The 26,916-nt window shown below is 39.3% G+C and overlaps 1 non-coding gene across 1 annotated transcript; it reads right to left on the minus strand.

Annotated features, from left to right (window-relative positions):
- Positions 1-3,138: 3,138 nt before the first annotated feature.
- LOC131638599 (small nucleolar RNA R71) lies at positions 3,139-3,245 on the minus strand. Its single transcript, XR_009294713.1, has one exon. It is a non-coding gene; the product is annotated as a small nucleolar RNA R71 (small nucleolar RNA).
- Between the last annotated feature and the right edge of the window lie 23,671 nt (positions 3,246-26,916).

Below are 26,916 nucleotides of genomic sequence, written 5' to 3' on the forward strand. Positions count from 1 at the left end.
TTTTCCACCAATTCACCATCAAATAGGACCAATATAGCATCAAAGATGCATCACACATAAGCACAAAAGAATCACATTATGATAGATGAAAAAGGATGAAGAAAATTACCAAATCTTGAACAAAACTTAGATCTACTTCAAGAATCACCAACACAAATCTTGATCTCTCAACAATTGAAGAAAAAGAGTGAAATGGATGGTGGTTTAACTCAAAGTTTGTGAGGTTCAAGATGTGACTCACAAACTTTATGAAAGAAAAAGAGCTTTGGTGAATTTGGTAGGGATGAGGAGAGAAATTGCAAGGGTTTTTTTGGCTCTTAAAGCTTGAGAAATGAGAGCAAGAGTAGTGGCAATTTGGTCATTTGCTCTTCGTTAATTAACTTGTGTTTAATTGGTGTTTAAATGGTATTTAAATGGTAAAAAATGGTAAAATGAGATTAAAATGGAATTAATGAAGGGAATTATTTTGGTGAGGTGGAAAATTGGTAAAATGACAAAAATGGTCAAAGAAAATAGGTGCCAAAATCAAATCAAGCTTCCCTCTCTATTTTTTTTGAATTTCGCCTCAAAGAAATCGATTTCCCCAGGAGTGAAATCGATTTCACTCTGTTCCAGAAGATAATTTGGCGCAAAATACACTAGGGAAATCGATTTACCCAGGAGGGAAATCGATTTCATGCTGTCCAGAATGTGATTTTGTTGAAAATTGCTGTAGGGAAATCTATTTACCCAAGAGGGAAATCGATATCATGCTTGATAACACGATTTTATATCGTATATTTAGCTTGAAATCCGTAGATATTTATAGCATTTTTCCGTTTATTATATTGTTTTATTATGATATTATGCGAGTATTTGCTTTGTTTCAGGTTTTACTCTCTTATTGAGACTATTTGTGAAAAGGAGCTAAAATGACTACTATTTGTGCCTAAAAGATGAAAAATGGGTGCTGAAATGAAAAGGAGGTGCAAATAAGGCCCAAATGTGCAAAGTTCAAGTCCAGCCCACGAAGATACAAATCTGCACGTGGCCCAAATCACACAAGCAAGAGGAGACGCACGTCTCCAGCAACTCCCTGCCACGTCACCAAGTGGAGACGCACGTCTCCAATCCTCCTAAATCTTCTCCACTTGAGACGCACGTTTCAAGTCGTTCAAAGGAGCCCCTAAAAAAGTGGAGACGCACGTCTCAAGGTCCCGGTGAGAGAAAGTCCCTCATTTCACGGATTCCAACTGCAAAGGCTCGCCTATAAATAGAGGCAGAGACTTCACTTCAACCGGTCCGATTTTCTGCTAACGAAATGCTGGCGAAATTGTTCCGCGATTGCTATTTTCTTCCTGCTTTCAATTAAACAGTCTTATTTTCTCATAACAATTTCTACACTGGAAATTGTTGTGAACCTTTTATAAATCTAGCCTTACGTTAGATTTATCGTTTTATTTCCTTGTTTTGAATTTCTGTCCGTTTAAATCCGAAGAACGATCCAGCCAACCAGTGGTGGAAGTTCGATACTTCAAGATTCAATTGCAATTTATTTTATTCAGGTTTATCATTTACTGCTTTATTTATTATCGTTATTGCATGATATATTATATGCCATTTAACATGCCTTTTATTATAAACCAAATTAATTTATGCATGCTTAACCGTATTAATATGTCTGGCTAATTAACTAAGATATCGGTATGTAAAGTAAGTTAACTGTGGGATCCGAAATAAATTGGCTTAATTATATTTTATTAAATATCACTTGTTTTTGGTTTGTATGTCTAATTTAATTAGTAAGTCTTAAAACCAATAGAGCGAAAGTTTGAGGGGTTAAGACGGTCAAAGGTTAAAATCAATAGAGCGAAAGTTTGAGATCTTTAACTGGATAGTAGACATAGGACATTAGTTTTAAGGATGGCGAAAGCGTATTAAAACTAATTAGAACTTATTTATTTTCAAAAAATGTTTTTACACCCGAGCGGGATGGCGAAAGCGTACGTTAGGGATATTAGCATGTTCCGAGTCAAAAGAGCAAAAGTTTGAGATTAGGGGATTTAAATAGATAACGACTTCATAAAACGAGCATTTTATTAATTACGTTGTTTCCAAAAAGCTTTTCTAAAATCTAATGGGATGGAGAAAGCGTACATTATGAGTTAGGATAGTAATCTAAATCAACAGAGCGAAAGTTTGAGAGGAGGACTTTTAATCAATTGAATTAATAAAGATTTTTAATCGAATTATGCATTAGCCAATGGACCTTCGGATCACCTTAAGTTAAACGAAATACATACTGATATCCGTCTAATATTACATTTCTTAATATTCACAATCACTTTCCCTTAGGAACAATCAAAATATTAGTAGCCTTAGCTTTACATAGTAACCTTAGATAACGGTAGATCGATTCATAGTCCCTGTGGATTCGATATCTTTTAAAACTACACGACACGACTGTGCACTTGCAGTCATCAGATTAATAGACACGTAAAGTCGCGATCAAGTTTTTGGCGCCGTTGTCGGGGACTATTTAAGTCGATATCGTAACTCACTGTTACACCGTAGAGACTAGGGCAATTCTTTCCTTTCTTTCTGAACGATTGTATGCCAAATACTCGTTCACAAGGAGGAGAGTTAATACAACGAATTAACGAGATCGAACGTTTCATTAACGTTAAACGTCGAGATCGCAACCTTCCCGAAGTAGCACCAATTCCGATTAATCAGGAATTGATCTTTACTGATCAAATCAATCAAATTACCCTGAAGTTAGAGATGGCTGCTATTCGTCCTCTTAGAGATTATGCCGCTCCTTCACGCGCTGAACCGCACTCAAGTATCGCACCACCTGCGATTGAGGCGAACAATTTCGAACTGAAACCTTCGTTGGTACAAGCTGTCCAACAGAACCAATTCTCTGGAAGCCCTGCAGACGATCCCAACCTCCATTTATCTGTGTTCGTGCAATATGCCGACACTGTCAAAGCTAACAAAGTTAGTTCCGAAGCTATTCGATTGCGTCTCTTTCCCTTCTCCTTGAGAGATAGAGCTAGAGCGTGGCTTCAATCCCTACCTTCTAATTCCATAACTACATGGGACAAATTGAAGAGAGTATTCTTAGCAAGATACTTTCCGCCTAGCAAAACCGCTATGCTAAGAGGTCAAATCAACGGATTTACCCAGAAAGATAACGAATCACTCTTCGAAGTTTGGGAACGATACAAGGACATGCTTAGACTATGCCCTCATCATGGACTCGAACCATGGCTGATCATCCATACTTTCTATGGTGGTCTCCTATATAACACTAAAATGACTATAGATGCCGCTGCTGGCGGAGCACTAATGGACAAACCCCATGATGAAGCATACAACCTCATAGAGAACATGGCACAAAACCATTACCAATGGGGTGGAGAACGAGCTGCTCTAGAGAAGACCCAAACCAAAGGAGGAATGTACGAAGTAAGTGGTATAGACCGCGTTAACGCTAAAGTAGACGCTTTAACTCAAAAGATCGAAAACTTAATCATCACTCTTTCAGCCACCGCTGCTGCCGTAGCACCTAACTGCGAGATTTGTGGATTAACTGGACACGCAGTTGCCGAATGTCAACTCTTGACTGGAATCCCATCTGATCAAGTAAATTATGCTCAAGGAAACCCTTATTCTAACACGTACAACCCTGGATGGAAAACCATCCGAACTTTTCGTATAAGAACAACAACGCGTTGTACGCGCCTGGACAAGCACCTGTTGTCCCTCCTGGCTATCAAAAAGCGCCTGTAGCTGCTCAAAACGCCCCTAGGAAGTCGAATCTAGAATTCATGATGGAAAACTTTATAGCTTCCCAACAACAAACCAATAAGGACTTCCTAAATCAAAACATCCACAATAGCGAGCAACTAAAACAATTATCGAACAAAGTAGATGCCTTAGCTACGCATAACAAAATGTTAGAAACTCAATTTTCACAAGTAGCTCAACAACAAGCACCTACTGCTGCCCCTGCTAGCACGTTTCCTGCTCAACCGCAACCTAATCCTAAAGGACATGCGAACGCGATAACACTACGAAGTGGAACGAACTACGATGGACCTATCGATCCTAGAACTCAAAACGCACCCATGTCACAACAAGAGCCAAAGGAAACCGAAAAGACATCAACTGATGATCAAACTGCTAAGACCAATGAGAACAACAACGAAGTGGAACCTGAAAAAGAGAAACCTTACGTTCCACCACCACCTTATAAGCCACCAATTCCTTACCCTCAGAGATTAGCTAAATCAAAAACCGAAGCGCAATTTAAAAAATTCGTAGAACTTCTGAAACAATTAAACATAACCATACCGTTCACAGAAGCCATAACCGAAATGCCTTCGTACGCTAAATTCTTGAAAGAAATTCTATCGAACAAAAAGAAACTCGAGGATAACGAAACTGTAACACTTACCGCTGAATGTAGCGCTATCATCCAAAATAACATGCCTCCCAAACTGAAAGATCCTGGTAGTTTTTCTATACCCTGCGTAATATTAAAAACTATTATAGAGAAAGCCTTGTGCGACTTAGGAGCCAGTGTTAGCTTGATGGCTCTTTCAACCTGTAAGAAGCTAAATCTGGGTGAGCTTAAGGCAACGAGAATGTCTCTTCAACTAGCCGACCGTTCAGTTAAATACCCTGTAGGAATGTTAGAAAATATCCCTGTTCGTGTAGGCCAATTCTACATCCCAACTGACTTCATCATAATGGATATCCAAGAAGATTCTAACATCCCGATCATATTAGGAAGACCATTCTTAGCAACCGCTGGTGCAATTATAGACGTTAAGTGAGGGAAGCTTACCTTCGAAGTAGGAGAAGAGAAAATAGAATTTATTCTTTCCCAATTCCTAAAAGCACCTTCTATAATTGACACATGCTGCTCTGCCGACATAATCGATGAGTGTGTAAATGAAATAAAATCCGAACCACATAAGGAAACCGAGATCTTAAGAATTCCTATACCGCCAATATTTGAAGATGACAACTGGCGTGGGGAATATCAAGATAACCACCTGAGTGAATGTTTAGCATTGACTCCTGATCCTATACCTGGGCCTAAGCAACCTGCTATAGAACTTAAAACACTACCTACTGACCTTAGGTACGATTTCCTAGACGAAGAACATAACCGACCGGTTATAGTTAACGCCAATTTAGGACAGACCGAGACTGAAAAATTACTCACCGTCCTAAGAAAATACCCAACCGCTTTAGGATATAACATATCAGATCTGAAAGGAATAAGTCCTTCCCTCTGTATGCATCGCATTATGCTAGAAGAAGATTGTAAAACCTCTAGGGAACATCAGAGACGAATAAATCCTATCATGAGCGATGTGGTTAAAAAGGAAATCCAAAAACTGCTAGAAGCCGGAATCATATATCCAATATCCGATAGTAAATGGGTTAGTCATGTTCATGTCGTACCAAAGAAAGGAGGAGTTACTGTAATCACTAACGCAAAAGGCGAATCTGTAGCACAACGTACCCAAACTGGATGGAGAATGTGCATTGACTATAGGAAGCTAAACAAAGCCACCCGAAAAGACCATTTCCCTTTACCATTCATAGATCAAATGCTCGAACGCCTAGCTAAACACTCACATTTCTGTTATCTGGATGGATACTCCGGATTTTTCCAAATTCCTATCCACCCTGACGACCAAGAAAAGACCACGTTTACCTGTCCTTATGGTATATTCGCTTATAGACGAATGCCTTTCGGACTTTGCAATGCACCCGCAACCTTCCAGAGATGCATGATGGCAATATTTGCCGACTTCCTGGATGGAATAATGGAGGTCTTTATGGACGACTTCTCTGTCTGTGGAGGAAGTTTTGAAACATGTTTAGAGAACCTTGAATTGGTACTTAAATGATGCGTAAGCGTTAACCTAGTCCTTAATTGGGAAAAATGCCACTTCATGGTTCGACAAGGAATCGTACTTGGACACATCGTATCCGATAGAGGGATCGAAGTGGATAAAGCTAAAATCGAAATTATCGAAAACCTTCAACCTCCAAAAACAGTTAGAGAAATAAGGAGTTTTCTAGGACACGCTGGTTTTTACCGACGTTTCATTAAGGATTTCTCTAAAATAACCAAACCCTTAACCGAATTACTGATGAAAGACACCGAATTCATTTTTAACGATAAATGCACTGAAGCATTCCATACGCTTAAACAAGCATTAATCTCTGCGCCGATTATGCAACCTCCCGACTGGAATGAGCCTTTCGAAATAATGTGCGACGCAAGCGATTATGCTGTAGGAGCCGTTCTAGGGCAAAGAAAAGATAAGAAACTACATGTCATATACTATGCGAGTAGAACCCTAGACGAAGCTCAAATGAATTACGCCACGACAGAAAAAGAACTATTAGCTGTCGTGTTCGCGTTAGATAAGTTCCGTTCCTACTTGGTAGGAGCCAAAATAATCATATACACTGACCACGCCGCTATTAGGTACCTCTTAACCAAGAAGGACGCCAAACCGAGACTGTTAAGATGGATCCTTTTATTACAAGAATTTGACTTGGAAATTAAAGATGAAAAGGGAACTGAAAATGTCGTAGCAGATCACCTCTCTCGACTGGAAAATCTAAAACCCGAACAAGTACCAATTGACGATGATTTCCTTTACGAAAGACTCATCACTCAGTTAGAAGCTAACGAATTAGAGCCATACCATCCAATCACTGAAACCAATAACTTCGCAGAAGTAGCTTTAGTCCGCTCTGACACACCTTGGTATGCAGATTTCGTAAATTACCTAGCTGCTGGTGTACTTCCTCCTGATCTAAGTTACCAACAGAAGATGAAATTTTTCCATGACCTAAAACATTACTATTGGGACGACCCGCTCCTTTTCCAAAGAGGCCCCGATGTAATCTTTAGACGTTGTGTACCCGAGGAAGAAATAGGAAGCATAATAACACACTGTCATTCTGCACCGTGTGGAGGACACCATAGCACATCTAGAACCTGCACCAAAATCCTTCAATCTGGACTCTTCTGGCCCAACCTGTGGAAAGACGTTTATTTTGCTGTATTAAACTGTGATAGATGCCAACGAACCGGAAATATGTCGAGACGTGACGAAATGCCTCAAAAGGGCATTCTAGAAGTAGAAATATTTGACGTCTGGGGAATAGACTTTATGGGTCCGTTTCCATCATCATTCGGAAATCAATATATACTCATAGCTGTCGATTACGTTTCGAAATGGATAGAAGCTATCGCTTCTCCTACAAACGATACACGAGTAGTTATCAAACTCTTCAAAAACGTCATCTTTCCTAGGTTCGGTGTGCCAAGACTGGTAATTAGCGATGGTGGGTCTCATTTCATTTCAAGAATCCTTGAAAAACTCCTTCAAAAATATGGGGTAAATCATCGAATAGCTACACCATACCATCCACAAACAAGCGGACAAGTAGAAGTATCTAACCGCGAAATAAAACAAATATTGGAGAAAACTGTTGCTATATCTAGAAAGGATTGGTCATCCAAGTTAAATGAAGCTTTATGGGCTTATAGAACAGCTTTCAAAACTCCAATTGGAACCACCCCATTCAAACTCGTTTATGGAAAATCATGCCACCTTCCGGTAGAGTTAGAACATAAAGCCTATTGGGCCATTAAAAATTTAAATTTAAACTACACTGCCGCTGGTGAGACACGACTTCTAGACATAAACGAATTAGACGAACTTAGACAAGACGCTTACGAAAACGCCAAAATCTATAAAGAGAGAACGAAAAAATGGCATGACAAGCGTATATCTAGGAAAATTTTTAGCATAGGCGATAAAGTACTTCTATTTAATTCTAGATTAAAATTATTTCCTGGAAAGTTACGATCTAGATGGTCTGGCCCTTTCAAAATCACTAACATATTTCCGAGCGGAGCGATAGAAATCAAAGGAGAAACCGTCAAACCTTTTGTCGTAAATGGGCAACGTCTTAAGTATTACCATCATCTCGAACACGATGAAAACATTCAAATTTTTAAACTTGACGAGCTGCCCGCTCATTCAAAAAAATGATTTTCTATTTTCAAATCGTCGAGCTTACGACATAAAACAAAGCGCTTGGTGGGAGACAACCCACAATTATTTTTATCTTTAATTTTATTTTTATTTTAATATTCTATTCTATTTTTGAATTATTTTAATTTTTCTATGTTTTTATATTTTTCCTACATTTTATAATAATTACTATAATTATAACCGCTATCTTTAAATCGTGAAAATCTTTCCTTTTTATAATTATATTTATTATTATAACTTGTGACATTTTTATTTTATTTTTCTCTTTATTTTTCCTTTTTAAACAACACTAGCCTAGTTCTAACTTAATCTTAATATTTTCAACTTATAGGCTTTCTTAACTACTAACTCATCAAGATGCAAGAAGTTGACAATATGGAAGTTGTGTTCCGTGGTAGAGGGCAAGAGGCGAGATATGCTAAGCTGGCTGAGAGGCAAATGGATTTGACTCGCTATCCTCACCATCCAACTATGGAAAGGCTAAGTATCGAAGAAAGCGTCATGCACTTGCTAAACCAAATCGGTTGGACCGGTTCTCACCTGTTCCGCAAGTTTAGTACTTATCGAAAGCTCACTCTGGAATTCTTGAGCTCTTTGACTTATCTTCCTAACTGTGGACAAGGGCTGAGGAAAGGAGTTATCCTCTTTCGACTCTTTGGTTTAGAATATCAGTTTTGCATCCGAGATTTTGCTGAAATGTTAGAACTACCTCATGGATCAGATGCATACACCACAGTAGCTGAAGACAGTCTTGCATACCGGGAGTTGGAAAGATTTTGGGGTAAGATCACTAGAAACGATAACCCTGAAGAGAACGAGTTTCAATCCGAGAACATCCATAACCCTGCTTTCAGATACTTGCATAAGATCATCGCTCACTACATCTTCGGTAAACCCGATAATATTACTGAAGTTTCTAGAGAAGAGTTATTCATCATGCTCTGCACCTCTCAGAATTGTCCGGTCAACGCCATCGCATTTATGCTAACAAACTTCGAGCGCATCACGCAAGACGAAGTTTCACCTATTCTGATCGGCGGATTTGTCACTATGATTGCAAATGCCATAGGTCTGAGAACACCACTACTTAGATTGACACCTTTTGGTTCCTACAACTCTATGGAAATTCGTTTCTGTTTTAATCGATGTATCATTGGTAACCTTGGACCTGATCAGTTTGATCTACTCATTGATAATAAAGTATTGGACCAGTTCACCTTACCGAGTCCAATGACGAGTGTACACAACCCTGCTAACTGGCTTTACTATGGTCAAATCCCTGAAAGAGAGTCATCTCTAGAGATACCACAAGCTTATGAACATTTGGATGATGACATGTATGTAGCAGAACAATATTCTGACCCCGACACTCCTCTTGGATACTATGAAAATGGAAATATACCCGTAGATTACCTTGAACCTGAATACGAACCTATGCCTGAGGATGATCATGTGCCTGAATATGAGCCCATGCCTGAATATGAACCTCTTCCTGAAGAAGAACCCATTACTGAGTATGAGCCTAAAACTCCTACTGGTTCATAAGAAATTCAATCTGAAGACATGACTGACGTCGAGGTCGAACAACAACAACCTGCTGCATCTGCTGAATCAGTGGCCCCAAGAAATGCTCCTCCGAGGATCGAGCCTGCTCCTAATCAGAACACACATGGGAAAGCCATTGATGCACTACAACACAAAGTACAACATGTGCGCAACGAGCTACACACTCTGCAAATGCACTTCTTCGATTTCATCGACACCGTCAATGCTCAATTCGACGAAGTTTTCAAACACATTTATTCTAATGTGCACAACAATAGACGTGGCTAGATGTTAACGCTTAGATTATTAGATTTTATTTCTAGTTTTTGCAATTTCCAATTTCTAGTTTAGAATTTCATTTTCTGCACTTTTACATTCTATTTCTATCAACACTCAGTACCAGTTTTAATTCCAAATGCATTATTTTATTCATTACTGCTACTGTGTTATACTGCATTGCTATTAACTGCTATATATTCCTGATTACCATTATTTTTGCTGTTTATAGTATTAAACAATGACACTGTTCTGAACTATTATTCACTACTTCATGGTATCTGTCAGAACTTGTCCAAAACTGTGCATGCGAGAAACCACCTCCCTAAGCTAGGAGACGCACGTCTCCACCTCTGTGGGACCAGAACTCTGCATGCAAAGGACAGGAGACGCACGTCTCCATGCCCTGTCCCCCAGCAGACTGACTGCCTGAGACGCGCGTCTCCCAAGGGCAGCAGGTTGCATTTCGTTTGACCACGCAGAAGCATCTTTTCTCCCTCTTTGAATTTTGAATTTTGAATTTTGAATTTCAAAATTCATCATTCAATATTCTTCATTCTCCCCATTATTTCTTCCATTTAAACACCATAAACCTCATTCATCCTCCATCATTCACCTCTTTAACTCCACATCATTTCCCATTTCTCCATTCCATTCAAACTTCAAACACCACCATAACTTCATTTTAATTCTATATTAACTCCACCATTTTCAAACCTCACTATAAAACCACACCACCACCACTCTTTTTCTTCACAACCTCCAAACCATTTTCTATTCTTCTACTCTCCATACTATCTTCTTCAAAACACATCATGCCTCAACGTTCAATCATCCGTAGTGTGCGTCCTGAGAGGCCACCTCCCGACCTTTCACATATTATCTTTCGAGAGGAAGACAACGATGCTCAAAGAACCAAATACCCCGCATTCTATGAACGTTCGGTTGTTCCCACGAAATTCGTGAACATCGAATGTCTAGAAACTCTGGGTCTCATAGATGGTGTCACCCGTTTGCTCACAAAATCTAGCCTACATCATCTCTGTACCGAACCCGTACCAACTTATGAGCCGCTCGTCTTAGAGTTCTTAAGCTCTTTTAATTATGACACTCCTTCTGATCAACCACTTTTAACCGGTAGCATCCACTTTCGGATGTTTAATCGTGAATTTACTCTGAACCAAGAAGCGGTCGCTACATATTTGCATTTTAATAATGCACCAAATGCTCACCGCACAATCTTTCAAGAACTCAATGGTCGATCTTGGGAGGAACTCGCTTTCGAATTTTGGTTTAATCTCACTGGCGAAATTCCTACCGGTTGGAGGACTCTACATGCTTCTCATATTCAAAACCCCGCTATACGTTATTTTCAACGTGTTTTGGGGCACACTATTTTTGCAAGATCCAACAACCACAAGGTAAACCAAAATGAATTATTTTTCTTATATTGTGCGCTAAATAATATCCGTTTCAATGCCGCACCTTTTATGCTCCAACACATCCAAGGCTGCATCAACGCCCCCGCTACAAACCCCTTCCTGTTTGGCGGTATTATTACCTCCTTGGCCTGTGCCTTAGGTCTCGGTGATGACCTCATCTCCCTCTCTCATCTTATGATGCCTGCTCAATCCCTTGATCTCACTTACTGTCGTGACTCTCACTTGGTTTCACCCCGTCATGATGGCCACTACACTCTGGTCGTCAACAAAGTTCAAATTCCTTATGTAATCTTGCCATGCCCAGAGCAAATCAACATCCGTTATGTTCAGCGTTGGAGGCTTATTAATGATAATCCTCAAGATAATCAACCTGAACATCATAATGAGCCTGTGGATGCAATGGAAGAAGAATTCAACCAAGCACAAGCTGATGTCAACCAACCTCCTCCAAACAACCCTCCACCTATTACTCTTGATGCCATGTATGCTGCAATTCAACGCCAAGACCAACTCTTTCAAACTATGCAGACAAATCAAAACGAAACACTAAGGCTCATTCGAGAGATGCAACAAGAGCACCGTGACTACGCTATTAGGAACGAAGGTCAATACACCGAAATTGCTACACAATTGCATGATCTTAACATTCGTGTAAATGGCTCTCCTACTGATAGACGTCGCCGTGTTCGTACAAGAGGCGCAAGCAGTTCCCGCAACCACAACACTGAGGAGTAGTTCACATGCATTGAGGACACTGCATCATTTAAGTCTGGGGGAGTCGTATTACTCGCTTTATTATTATTTCCTTTTAGTTTATTTCCTTTCCTTGTAATGTTTCTTTTCTAATTCAATAAAGCATATTTATGGAATTTCAAGTCTTATATGTATAATTCCGTGGCTATTACAATTTCTTCCATTTTCTTGAGCCATAACAAAAATTTTACTCCAAAACGATAAACGCATAACCCCACACGTTCGAGAAGTACGAAGCTACTCAAATACTTAACACATAGAAATCACAATAAAGATTCAAGACAATACCCTTATTGTCCCGACACTCTAAAACCCCCAAGTGTGCATAACCGATTTGAATACCCCTTATACCGAAACCATCGACTTAAATTTTTGAAGTAACTCTTAGTAGTTTATTCTAGCAGTCGGCACCGTCTTAGATACCAACTACGCAGAGAGTCGATGAATATAAGTGTATGATCCTTATAATAATAATTATGTGCTTAACCGCCAATAGAAATGTGCCTACTAAGTAAGGTGATCCTCACAAGATCATTTAACCTAACGGTTACAAAACTCATTGTTGATTGGTTCAGAAGTTATCTGGTACTGAACTTGGTAGGAAGGACTATTTTCCGATTCCCCACAATCTACAAATGAGCGCTAAGGAGTATACCACATGAATGTGCCAGAACTCCATAAGAAGGATCATAGTCACTAACCGACTACTCTGCTATGTGCGTGTCAAGATAATGAGCTTAATGTGATTGCGCGCGAATAAAAAGGGTAAAACATGATGACGAGTCAAGGTCAAGCTATAATGGCATGATTCGGATTGGTATGCACGCTGGGAGTTGTCTAGTGTCGCTACTATAAGTTTATTGCTAGGATCTGCAACATTATTTTCAAAACAAGAACACTATGTAGCTGAGTATGACCGAACGACGTGGTGGAAGCGTATTTCATTTCGCTGTCCTCCTATCTTTATCTTATTATTTTGCTTGAGGACAAGCAAAGGTTCAAGTCTGGAGGAATTTGATAACACGATTTTATATCGTATATTTAGCTTGAAATCCATAGATATTTATAGCATTTTTCCATTTATTATATTGTTTTATTATGATATTATGCGAGTATTTGCTTTGTTTCAGGTTTTACTCTCTTATTGAGACTATTTGTGAAAAGGAGCTAAAATGACTACTATTTGTGCCTAAAAGATGAAAAATGGGTGCTGAAGTGAAAAGGAGGTGCAAATAAGGCCCAAATGTGCAAAGTTCAAGTCCAGCCCACGAAGATACAAATCTGCACGTGGCCCAAATCACACAAGCAAGAGGAGACGCACGTCTCCAGCAACTCCCTGCCACGTCACCAAGTGGAGACGCACGTCTCCAATCCTCCTAAATCTTCTCCACTTGAGACGCACGTCTCAAGTCGTTCAAAGGAGCCCCTAAAAAAGTGGAAACGCACGTCTCCAAGTCCCGATCAGAGAAAGTCCCTCATTTCAGGGATTCCAACTGCAGAGGCTCGCCTATAAATAGAGGCAGATACTTCACTTCAACCGGTCCGATTTTCTGCTAACGAAGTGCTGCCGAAATTGTTCCGCGATTGTTATTTTCTTCCTGCTTTCAATTAAACACTCTTATTTTCTCATAACAATTTCTACACCGGAAATTATTGTGAACCTTTTATAAATCTAGCCTTACGTTAGATTTATCGTTTTATTTCCTTGTTTTGAATTTCTGTCCGTTTAATTCCGAAGAACGATCCAGCCAACCAGTGGTGGAAGTTCGATACTTCAGGTTTATCATTTACTTCTTTATTTATTATCGTTATTGCATGATATATTATATGCCATTTAACATGCCTTTTATTATAAACCAAATTAATTTATGCATGCTTAACCGTATTAATATGTCTGGCTAATTAACTAAGATATCGGTATGTAAAGTAAGTTAACTGTGGGATCCGAAATAAATTGGCTTAATTATATTTTATTAAATATCACTTGTTTTTGGTTTGTATGTCTAATTTAATTAGTAAGTCTTAAAACCAATAGAGCGAAAGTTTGAGGGGTTAAGACGGTCAAAGGTTAAAATCAATAGAGCGAAAGTTTGAGATCTTTAACTGGATAGTAGACATAGGACATTAGTTTTAAGGATGGCGAAAGCGTATTAAAACTAATTAGAACTTATTTATTTTCAAAAAATGTTTTTACACCCGAGCGGGATGGCGAAAGCGTACGTTAGGGATATTAGCATGTTCCGAGTCAACAGAGCGAAAGTTTGAGATTAGGGGATTTAAATAGATAACGACTTCATAAAACGAGCATTTTATTAATTACGTTGTTTCCAAAAAGCTTTTCTAAAATCTAATGGGATGGCGAAAGCGTACATTACGAGTTAGGATAGTAATCTAAATCAACAGAGCGAAAGTTTGAGAGGAGGACTTTTAATCAATTGAATTAATAAAGATTTTTAATCGAATTATGCATTAGATAATGGACCTTCGGATCACCTTAAGTTAAACGAAATACATACTGATATCCGTCTAATATTACATTTCTTAATATTCACAATCACTTTCCCTTAGGAACAATCAAAATATTAGTAGCCTTAGCTTTACATAGTAACCTTAGATAACGGTAGATCGATTCATAGTCCCTGTGGATTCGATATCTTTTAAAACTACACGACACGACTGTGCACTTGCAGTCATCAGATTAATAGACACGTAAAGTCGCGATCAATGCTGTCAAAATGTGGAAAATGCCTTGTTTATGGATGTCTTGGTTTAGTACCTACAAAACAAAAGCGTACAAAGAAACAAAACAATATTTTTGGTATTTGGTTAGTATAAAACAATCATTGGTGCTTGATGATTCCCCTCAGAGATGATCACAGTATCAAAGATAGAGCTACAATATAGTGCTCTTGATTAGTGCAAATGATGTATGATCTTAGGGTAAAAAATTGGGGTATGACACCTAGGTACGTCCGCAGGGACCTTGAATGTGACTCTTCGAGCTCTAGGATATGGGCTATCAGGTCTCTTCGATGGAGTCCATATATCGAAACCATACAGGTTAGGACAAAGTCCCTGAGTTTCTCTACCCATATAGCAATACACCCTTTCGAATGACCGTGCTTGTATTTCGTCATAGACTGCTCCACATCTGGGACATTGTGCAATTTCAGTGTTTTCCCTGTGGCATTTGACCAGGAAGCCCACCAATCTTTCTTCCATCTTTGGGTATACCTTTAGCAAAGGATTTCCTCCTCTCCATGGTTGTTCCAATCTTTCTCGCAGGGCCCTTTCGAAGTTAGCCTGGACCCTTCGATTCAGCATGATCGAACACCTTGGACACATCCATTGTTTTCCGCCAGTCTTTTCATGGCAATTCCAGAGATAATCTTTCAGGGTTTCTCCTCTTGGCGGAATTTCAATATTTCCCTTTTGCCTTGTCAACCATTTTTCCAATTCGTCAATTTCAGACAAAGGCCGTCTAACATTGACCATGTTAACAACTGCTGGGGAAAACAAAATGTCTTTGCGGGAAGAACTCCACTGGGGAAGATAAGACTCTGTTGGAGAGACGAAACTCTGTTGGGAATCGAAAATTCACTGGGGAAAGCATTTCACGCCAGAGAGGTTATAGCATCCTCTTTCACTGGGGATGAGAAAAGGGGACATCCTCTTTCACTGGGGATGGAAAAATATGCATCCTCTTTCACTGAGAAATCAGAATACCGATCTTTTGTTAACAAATAACACACCATCATTCCACTGATGATATGAATAGAAATGCATCGTCGTACCACTGACGATGATCATATATAACATACACCAATGTTCCACTGAAGGTGAGAAGAGAAATACATCGACGTACCACTGACGATGAAGATAATAAGATACACCAACATTCCACTGAAGGTGAGCTACCAACGTTCCACTGGAGGTAGAAAAAGAGATATACCGTCGTACCACTGATGATAACACATACCAACGTTCCACTGAAGGTATTAAAGAGAAATACATCGACGTCCCACTGACGATGAAGATATAATCAATATACACCAACGTTCCACTGAAGGTGAACTACCAACGTTCCACTGAAGGTAGGAAAGAGATGTACCGCCGTACCACTGACGATAAAGATATAATCAATATACACCAACGTTCCACTGAAGGTGAACTACCAACGTTCCACTGAAGGTAGGAAAGAGATGTATCGCCGTACCACTGACGATAACACATACCAACGTTCCTCTGAAGGTATTAGGACAATCAATAATACTTTGCTTTTCTTTTCAAAGATTGAGGATGCGAACACAAATGCATAATCTCAACATTCATCATCCAGCGACCAAAATTCAATCCATGGCCAAATGGAAAGAAGCTACCAAATAAGACCAGATCAGGTGAGGGAAAAAACTCACTGAATTTCTGTTCATAGTCATCTTGAACAGAATAACTGAAACATATTATCCACCTAGAAACAAATTCAGTGGTGATTTCAAAAAAGTAAGTATTTTCTGCCTAAAGACATTCTAAATGAAAGAGCAATCTGATTGACAGTAAACTTCATGATAGCAAATATGAATGCATGACTGTTTTTGATGCATGTTAATGATGCATATGCTGCCAAAACTTAGCACAAGGAGTAACTCAAGAGATAGAGTACAAAAATAACAATCAAGCATGTCTCAAGCTGAACACTAGAGGTATCATCCACAAACATGAGCAGGAATTGCTATAACAAACTTTTGATGGCTTCAGAATAAATGCTACCCAACACGGAGGAAACATTGGAGCTGAGAGAACAAAATAGCTGAATTCTTCATCATATTCGAACCAGGCCAAAGGTACATTGAGTGGAATATATTCTTCCCCTTTTGTATATGAATACATCAACATATCCATTCCTTGTAATGCACTCATGAATCAAAACAAAACTTCTTTTATATTTTTCAAAAAAGATTTTGTTGAAATCAATTTTTCTCTTTGTTTCAAAAATTACTATCAACAATAAATGACATTTTGAGAGATATGAAAGAAATAAGATTGCAAATAACGGGCAAAGGCTCAAACTTTTTTAATAGAATGGTAGCTTGCAAAAGGCAAGACCCCATAGATGATTACAAAGTTTGGAAAGTGGTAATTTTGTGGAAAAGGTACATTGAAATGTAATGACCCCATCCTCTCTCTCAACTTGGAGTTCCTGAGCAAAGGCTTCCGTTGAAATATGTTGAACTTCTTCATGATAAACAGATGACTGCTGATGATCAAGTCTTGTCTGATGTAGTTACTTGCCATGAATCCCTAACTTTTGCCTGGACCGCCCTTTCGGGTTTTCAGTCCACCGGGTATTTTATTCTGTTTATGTCTCTAATTTTTTCCTGGATCGCCCTTTCGGGTTTTCAATCCACCGAGACGCTCTTTTTTGCCTAAGCCGCCCTTTCGGGTTTTCAACTTAGCGAGCTGTTCTTTTGTTATTTTTAGGCGAAGTATTTCTTGACTACATCAGCATTCACGGGACGTGGGAGCTCCTCTCCATCCATAGTTGCAAGAATTAATGCACCGCCAGAGAAGGCTTTCTTAACAACATATGGTCCTTCAAAATTAGGAGTCCACTTGCCCCTTGAATCAGAGGTGAAAGACAAGATCCTTTTGAGCACGAGGTCGCCTTCTCTGAATACACGAGGTCGAACCTTCTTATCAAAAGCTTTCTTCATTCTTTTCTGGTACAACTGACCATGGCATAAAGCTGTCATTCTCTTTTCTTCTATCAAATTCAATTGATCAAACCTGCTCTGACACCACTCAGCCTCAGATAACTTGGTTTCCATTAAAATTCTCAACGATGGAATCTCAACCTCAATAAGGAGCACTGCTTCCATACCATAAACCAAAGAAAAGGGAGTTGCCCCGGTTGAAGTACGAACAGATGTACGGTACCCATGCAAAGAAAATGGGAGAATCTCATGCCAGTTCTTGTACGTAACAACCATCTTTTGCACAATCTTTTTAATATTCTTATTTGCTGCTTCAACAACCCCGTTCATCTTTGGCCTATAAGGCGAAGAGTTGTGATGTTCAATTTTGAAACTTTCACACAGTTCTCTCATCATACTGTTATTTAGATTCGAGCCATTATCCGTAATGATCTTGCTCGGTACACCATATCTGCAGATGATGTTGTTCTTGATAAATCTAACCAGAACTTGCTTTGTCACATTAGCATATGAAGCAGCTTCTACCCACTTGGTAAAATAATCAATTGCTACCAGGATGAATCGATGTCCATTCGAAGCCTTGGGTTCAATCATACCAATCATATCAATACCCCACATAGAGAAAGGCCATGGAGAAGAAATAACATTGAGAAGTGTCGGAGGCACATGAATCTTGTCAGCATACACTTGACACTTGTGACACTTCTTTACAAACTTGTAGCAATCAGATTCCATTGTCAGCCAATAGTAACCTGCTCTAAGCATCTTTTTAGCCATCGAATGTCCATTGGCATGAGTACCAAAAGAACCTTCATGAATTTCATGCATCAACATGTCTGCTTCGTGTCTATCCACGCATCTGAGCAAAATCATGTCATAATTTCTTTTATACAAAACATCTGCATTGATGAAGAAACTACCAGCCAATCTCCTCAAAGTTTTCTTATCCTTATTTGATGCCCCAAGTGGGTACTCTTGGGTCTGAAGGAAATGCTTAATATCAAAATATCAAGGCTTTTCATCTGTTGATTCCTCAACTGCAAACACATGAGCAGGTCTATCAAGACGTCTGATTGTAATCTGAGGTTCCTCATTATGGAAATTCACTTTGTACATGGATGACAATGTGGCTAAAGCATCAGCCATCTGATTCTCATCTCGAGGGATGTGGTGGAATTCAACTTTATTGAAGAATGTCAATAGCCTTCTGGCGTAATCTTTGTAAGGGATTAAACCAGGATGACGAGTTTCCCATTCTCCTTTAATCTGATTAATCACAAGCGCAGAATCTCCATAAACATCAAGAATCTTAGTTCTCAGATTAATGGCTTCTTCAAGCCCCATGATGCAAGCTTCATACTCAGCAATATTATTTGTACAATCAAAACATATCCTTGCAGTGAAAGGAACATGCGATCCTTGCAGAGTTATAATAATGGCACCAATACCATGGCCATGAACATTAGAAGCTCCATCAAAAATTAAACCCCATTTGGATTCAGGATCTGGTCCTTCTTCTGGCAACGGTTCATCCCAATCTTGAGCTCTCAAATACATTATATCTTCATCTGGGAAGTCTATTCTGATAGATTGGTGGTCATCAATTGGTTGGTGAGCGAGGTACTTTGCCAACACACTTCCTTTCACAGCTTTTTGAGCTCGGTATTCAATATCATATTCTGATAACAACATTTGCCAGCGAGCAATCCTTCCGGTTAACGCAAGTTTTTCAAATATATACTTAATTGGATCCATTTTGGAAATCAATAGGGTGGTGTGGTTCAACATATACTGTCTTAGTCGGCGAGCAGCCCACACTAAAGCACAACAATTTTTCTCAAGCAGCGAGTATCTTGTTTCGCACTCGGTAAACTTTTTGCTAAGGTAGTATATTGCATACTCTTTTCGACCAGACTCGTCATGCTGACCCAACACACATCCCATTGAGGGAGCAAAATGGGAGGTACAAGCAAATATTCTTTGATGTTGTCAAAAGCTTTTTGACAATCTTCATTCCACACACATCCCTGATTTTTCTTTAACAACTTGAAGATTGGCTCACAAGTAGCAGTCATATTGGAAATGAACCTGGAAATATAATTCAAACGTCCGAGGAAACCTCTCACTTGTTTCTCAGTCTTTGGTGCTGGCATTTCCTGAATTGCTTTAACTTTATCAGGATCTACTTCAATTCCTCTTTGACTGACAATGAAACCCAATAATTTTCCGGAACAGACACCAAAAGTGCATTTGTTTGGATTTAAGCGGAGACGATACTTTCTCAAACGCTGAAACAACTTTAAAAGATCCTCCATGTGCCCCTCCTCTGACTGGGACTTGGAAATCATGTCGTCCACATAAACCTCAATTTCTTTGTGCATCATATCAAGGAAAAGAGTGGTCATGGCCCTCTGATACGTCGCGCCAGTATTCTTCAGCCCAAAAGGCATTACTTTGTAGCAGAATGTTCCCCATGGCGTAATAAAGGTTGTCTTTTCCATGTCTTCAGGTGCCATCTTAATCTGGTTGTATTCTGAAAAACCATCCATGAAGGAGAAAACCTCAAACTTTGCCGTGCTATCTACCAACATATCAATATGAGGTAGAGGAAAATCATCTTTAGGACTGGCTTTATTCAAATATCTATAATCAACACACATGCGAACTTTTCCGTCTTTCTTCGGAATAGGCACAATATTGGCAATCCATTGAGGATATACATAAGTGACAAGGAAACCTGCGTCAATCTGCTTCAAGACCTCATTCTTAATCTTTTCCGCCATATCAGGATGACTCCTTCTTAACTTTTGCTTGACAGGAGGACATTCTGGTTTCAACGGCAAACGATGCTCCACAATATCTGTGTCCAACCCAGGCATGTCTTGGTCGAACCACGCAAAAATGTCAACATACTCTTTAAGAAGTTCTACCATCCTCTTCTTAACATCTTGACCAAGCAGTGCCCCAATCTTGACTTCCTTCTTATCCTCTTCAGAACCCAAGTTGATGACCTCCAATGGCTCTTTATATGGCTGAATGGTGTCTTCCTCGTGCTCAAGCAGTCTGGAAATCTTATCAGGAATACATTCATCACTCTCTTCTTCCGCCTCATACACAGGACACTCGAAGTTAGGAGAGGGTGCAGGGTCATTACTTTCAACAGTTTTATTGATTAATCTGCACAAATGATTATTATTTCAGGAAAAGGAAAGATATATGCAAACATGTAATCGTGCAGATTATGGCAAATGAAAACATTTTTATTAGGTTTTTTGTGTTACCACTTTCCAGAAAAAGCAAAAAGGTAAAAAGCATGTATATGCAGAAACAAAATGACTTTTATTGATGATTTTAATGTTTAAAACAAACAGGAAAAAGCCCCAACAACTTCTCTTTCATCTTGGGCAGAATGAAAGGATTTTGAAAAACATAAAAGCAAATTACTTTGAAGCATGAGTACACTCAGGAATGTCAATGGTGATCCAATTCTTAATCATCTTTCCATGGGTCACAAAGCTTGGCACTTCTGGCTCTGATTCGTCTTCAATAATAGCGTCTACCTCTGGAGGAATATTCCCAAGACATCCATACACCATGTTCACCACAGACGCTTCATGAGTCGGTAATGGATTGTTCTGCACATTTGGGCCAATATCACGGAAGGAAAGCATACCCGAACGAACCAATCTCTGAACTTCATTCTTCAAAGGCCAACAATTTTCCAAATCATGCCCAGGAGCATTCTGATGAAAAGCACAAGTGGCATCAGCCTTGTACCACCAAGGGAGTTTCTCTGGAACAGGGGGTGGTGACCTTGGTTGAACCAACTTCTTATGAATTAGTGCAGGATACAGTTCACTGTACGTCATGGGGATAGGATCAATATTAACTCGAGGATACGGATTCCGCCTTGCTGGTTGTTGATTAACAGGAGCTACAGGCACTGAGTTCATAACAGGAGTTACTGACGCCACTTGTTGAGATTGATTTCTGAATCGACTATTCCTCCCATGAGAAACAGCATTAGCATCTGATTCCTTCTTCTTCTGGAATGAAGAACCATACCTCTTCGCACCACCAGACGAATTGTCATTCCGAACCAGACGGCCTTCTCGCACAGCTTCTTCCAACCTAACACCCATACCCACCATTTCGGTGAAGTATACAGGAGCACTCGCAATCATCTTTATTTATACTAAATTTGACCCTAACGGTCCTACACTAATCTGATGCCACGTTATTCTTCGAGAATCCCTGGGATGCCATCTGTCTTTGTGCAGTTATATAAACTACTTCGAAATTCAAATCCTCCCGCCTGAATCCTCTTTCGACGCGTGGCAACGTAATCAGAATCGAGAATGCCACGAAAACACGCTAAGCTTCAGTACTTCGCATATTTCGCAAAAATGTCTAAGTTCCAGAGACCATTAATTCTTTTCGAATTTAGCTTCGGCGCTCACTATCTTTGTTCCAACTTAAACATCATTCTCGAAGCATGGCCATCAGTAGCCATTTTTATCTTCAAAGATGATCATCAGTAACCATCTTCCTTTGAATTCCAAATCTTCGAAGGACATTCTTCTCAAACGAAATCTTCAGCTAACAGCTAGCAGATCGGCATGAGATCAATGGCGTGGTCATCCTCGGCCTGCTGGTTCTCCAGGATCTCCTCGTGTGCTGGCCTAGGAACGCCGGGAACGTCGGGTCTCAGCAGAGGATGTGACACCCGGTAGAACCATGTGACATATCCCTCCACACTGTGCCAGTCCTGTGTGACCCGAGTGCGACGGTACTCCTGCGGTACCACATGATGCTGCCAGTCCTCCCATATGGCAGTGAGCTGCACTCGGGTCACTGTGTCGGGAGCAGCCTCAAAGGGTGACCTGGGTATCTGCTGCACGAATCCGAACTGATGCATGCACCGCTCAGGGAGATACCAGACCATGATGCCGGTCCCGCATGCCAACCGGCCTAAATATAAAGCAATGTCGTCAAAGGGGACAACCTGAGCGTAGTCGCTGAATGGCCTCCAGGTGACGTCGTCGTGCATCGTGCGGTCCAGGTGTCGCACCCTAAATTTTGACCTAAGTTTTTTCATCTGATTCATTCACATTAGCATTGATCAATTCATTTGCATCATTTGTATTTTTTGTGTACAAATTAATAGTTGATTGTTTGTTAAGTCCATTAGCCCGGTCATCTTGCTAATCACGTTGCATCCACGTTGTGACCGATTTTTGCACCTTGTATATTTAGTTTTTTTTATCATTTGTTAATTAAATTAATAAGTTAAAGTTAATTATTATTAAAATTAATATTTCTCTAATAATCAAACTAATTACTATTTAAATTAGCATTATAGATAGTAATTGCTTTTTTTTTCTTATCTTAGTCATTTTCAATATTATAATAAGCTTGTTATAAAAATCAAAAAAAATATAATACATTATTTTAGATAGTTTTAACTTTCACAAAGAATAGTACATTTTTTGGGATCCTATGCAAGGATATTTCAATTTTCTAAGTAACAAAAGACAAAAGAAGAAAGCTGTTGTAGCTATCCCAAGCTTATTGCCCTGCATTGCAAAGCCATTAACCTGCGGCAATAGTCCAAAAACCTGCAAAAGCTGCTCCACCATGCTGCTGCCCTGCATAATATGTCCAAAGCATTCACCAAAATGGCTAAGCAAAATCCTGCAGCAGAAAGACAATGAAATCATTCGATGAAATTGTTCAAAATAACACAAATTTCCCCCCAAAACCAATGCTAATTCTTCTATAAAGAGACAGCAGCAACACCTCAAAGGGAGGACAAAAAAAATCTCACTCTCCTCACATATGAACCTATTCGGTTCACTCCCTCAAAAACAAATTTCCATAGAGTCACACTTAACCAATTCAACAACAAAATACAACAGACCTTCACCTCTGTTCACACAAATCATAGCCTACCACCACATTCACCACAAACCGCAAAACCGAATACACTCAAACTTCGACACCTCCATAACCTAACCTCACAACATAACATCACGGCAACACAGCATAACCGAACAACATATACACAAAACTCGGACACAGCATCAAGCAGAAGAAGAACCGCAAGGAGCACAGAGTCAGAACAATTTCAGAAGCGAATCCAGAAGAAAAACGAGCATACTCAGAAGAAGAAGAAACACAGAGAATAGAAACGAAGCAGAGCAAAGAAGAACAGGTACCTGGTTTGTTGTTTTCGTTTGATTTACGCTTCAAGACACATGTTGTAATTTGTAATCGAATGGAATCAATCGATTGGGGCTGAAGGGATCAATTTGGGGCTTAGGTTTCTTGCTTGAGTATGATTGATTGTGTCTTCACTATGTTTTATGCAAACTGAACGAGATTGTGAGATTGAAAGCGAGAGAATCACGAGAGTGAAGAGAGAAATAGCGCGCGAGAGAGATGCGAGGTTGAGAGAAGCTTGATTTGTTGTTTGTCTGAGTGTTAATGAAAGCGAATCGAGAGAGATTCGAGATCAAGAGAGATGCGAGATTGAGAGATGTTGTATGGTTCTATTCGTGTCTGAGCGTTGAGAAATCGAGAGAGGCGGAGAGTTCTTGTTGAGTTGTTGTTGTTTTCTTTTTCATCGTGAAACAACGTGAGTGAGAGGAGAGATCGATTTGCTGTTGATGAAACGCAGAGAGTCGAAAACGAGAGAGTCACGTTTGTGGCAAAGCCACATACTGTTAGATTTTAGGGTTTTTGTTATTGTTCCTTTTTCTTTGAATCGGGCCTGAGTATTGATATAGCCCAGTCCGAATTCATTGCGGCACACCCCCATTTTCCTTGTTTAAATTGTCTAAACCACCTTTGGGCCTTGTTTCAGTCCAGCAGCGCCCTATGTTCTAATGCACCCCCATGTTTTGTTTTTTTGTCTTTCTTATTTTATTATTCTTATTGTAGTGATTGTTTTAATTTCTAATAATAACAAAAAATACAAAAATATTTTGCTCATACCGAAAAAATAAAAAAATTATGTTTTAATTAGACTTTTATTTTTCTTTTTAATATATAAAATGCCAAAAAAAATTATATTAATCTTCAATTCAAAAATAAATAAACCTTGGTCCAACGCCAAGTCGTTACAATAAATTTCTCGATCCAATGTCGAGTTTCTTTTCAAAATACTTTAAACCATACCAAAGTGATCAAGTGACAAGAAGTGCACACCTCTTGAATACCTTCGATCCTTTGAATCAAAACACATTAATAAAATCAAAGTGATCAAGTGACAAGGGGTGAACACCTCTTGAATACCTTGATCTTTTGAATCAAAACACCTTAATCAAACCAAAAGGTTAAGTGACAAGGGGTGAACACCTCTTGAATACCTTGATCTTTTGAACCTTTCTTTAATCAAACCGAAAGATCCTGTGACAAGAAGTGCACACCTCTTGAATACCTTGATCTTTTGAATTAAAACAAATTAATTAACAAGGACAACAAGTGACAATGGGGCTCGCTCATGTTCAATACCTTGGGTAAAGACGCGCTAGGTGAACACCTATGCTCAATCCTTTGCTAAATGTCCGTTTAAAACACAATTTCAATTTCATTCAACCATTTTCGCCTTATGGCTTTTAAAACTCTTTTCATAAACGAGACACTTATTCAATTTTAAAATGCGAACATACTTCCACATGTGAAGATCGAATATCTTCCACTCGAATGCGATAATGGCTAAAATCTTGTCTCACTCCTGATTTAGTTATCCATTCTTGTAGTGATCTCATATCCATGTGCGCGTAGTATTTCCATTTGAAAGCGATCGAGTACCTCTCGCTAAAATTAACCAACAAACTCGTAGTTTTTACCGAACTACGATCGCTCTGACTTTCCCATTGCACGAGGGAATACGTAGGCACAAGATACAAATGTCTTGGCGAGCACAATAATAAAAAATAAAAACCCATTTTCTTTTATCGATTAATAAACTAAAGAACACAAACATTACGCAAACACTCATTCATAAAACTAGCTAAATGGGTCCCATCGAGTACGATGGAGGTGAGGGGTGCTAATACCTTCCCCTTGCTTAACCGACTCCCGAACCCTAATTTGGTTGCGATGACCATCTTATCCATTTGTTTTTATTCATGGGTTTTATTCGATATTTTCCCTTTCCTATTGGATTAAATAAAGATCGGTGGCGACTCTGTTCTTTTTCGAGTGTGTAGACACCTCGAGTATTTTTTAGCGCTACAGAATTGGCGACTCTGCTGGGGACTATCCTAAGAGAGTCAACCCTAGTTTAGTTTGTTTTATGTTTAAGTGTTTGCTTTTGTTTGTTCATTCTTGTGTTCTTTATGCTTATTCTTATGTTCTTTATGTTTACTCCTGTACTATTTATGTTTCTTTACTATTGCTTTATCGCTTTTATTTTATTTCTGTATATACTCAATTGTGGGTATGGGAATGATATTTGAGTGAAGCTCTCAACCCGAGCTTTGAAAAACAAGAGAAAAACATAAGTTAGGAGGTGGTTGTGTAGTGCTAGTCCCCAAGGTGAACACCTTGAATGGCTAATACGAAAACCCCACTTGGAGGAGGCCTTTTCATGAGATTTGTCATAAGATGGTTCGCCCGTCGCATGACGAAAATCTGATTTGTCCGTTAACTCCAAGGACCTTTAGAACCCGTTCCATCTGAAGAAGTTATGTATCGATCCCCAAGGTGCACTCCTTGTATGATGGGTACAATAACTTCGCCTAGAGGTTGCATACTCATGAAATTCGTTATAAGATGGTTCACCTGTCGCATGATGAAATTCTGATCATGCTCGGATGCCTCTAGGAACCGTTATATCCAAAAACTCTAGAGCTAACCTTGTGAGGGGATTTTTGGGTAAAGAACTTAGAACTATCCTAACTTAAGGAGCCTTCCGATAGGTTGTTCTATTACCTTGCTTTGCATCCAACATTGCATGACATATCATTTGCATCATGCATACATCCATGTTGTCCTTGTACCTCATTCCAACTGTCTCTTTCATCCAGTCACCATCAATCGTCAAGCTGATTCCCAGGCATCCTTATCAGACGCGAAGTCTTACTCGACATAAAG

Source organism: Vicia villosa, unplaced genomic scaffold, assembly GCF_029867415.1.
Source record: "Vicia villosa cultivar HV-30 ecotype Madison, WI unplaced genomic scaffold, Vvil1.0 ctg.002339F_1_1, whole genome shotgun sequence".
Lineage (NCBI taxonomy): Eukaryota > Viridiplantae > Streptophyta > Magnoliopsida > Fabales > Fabaceae > Vicia > Vicia villosa.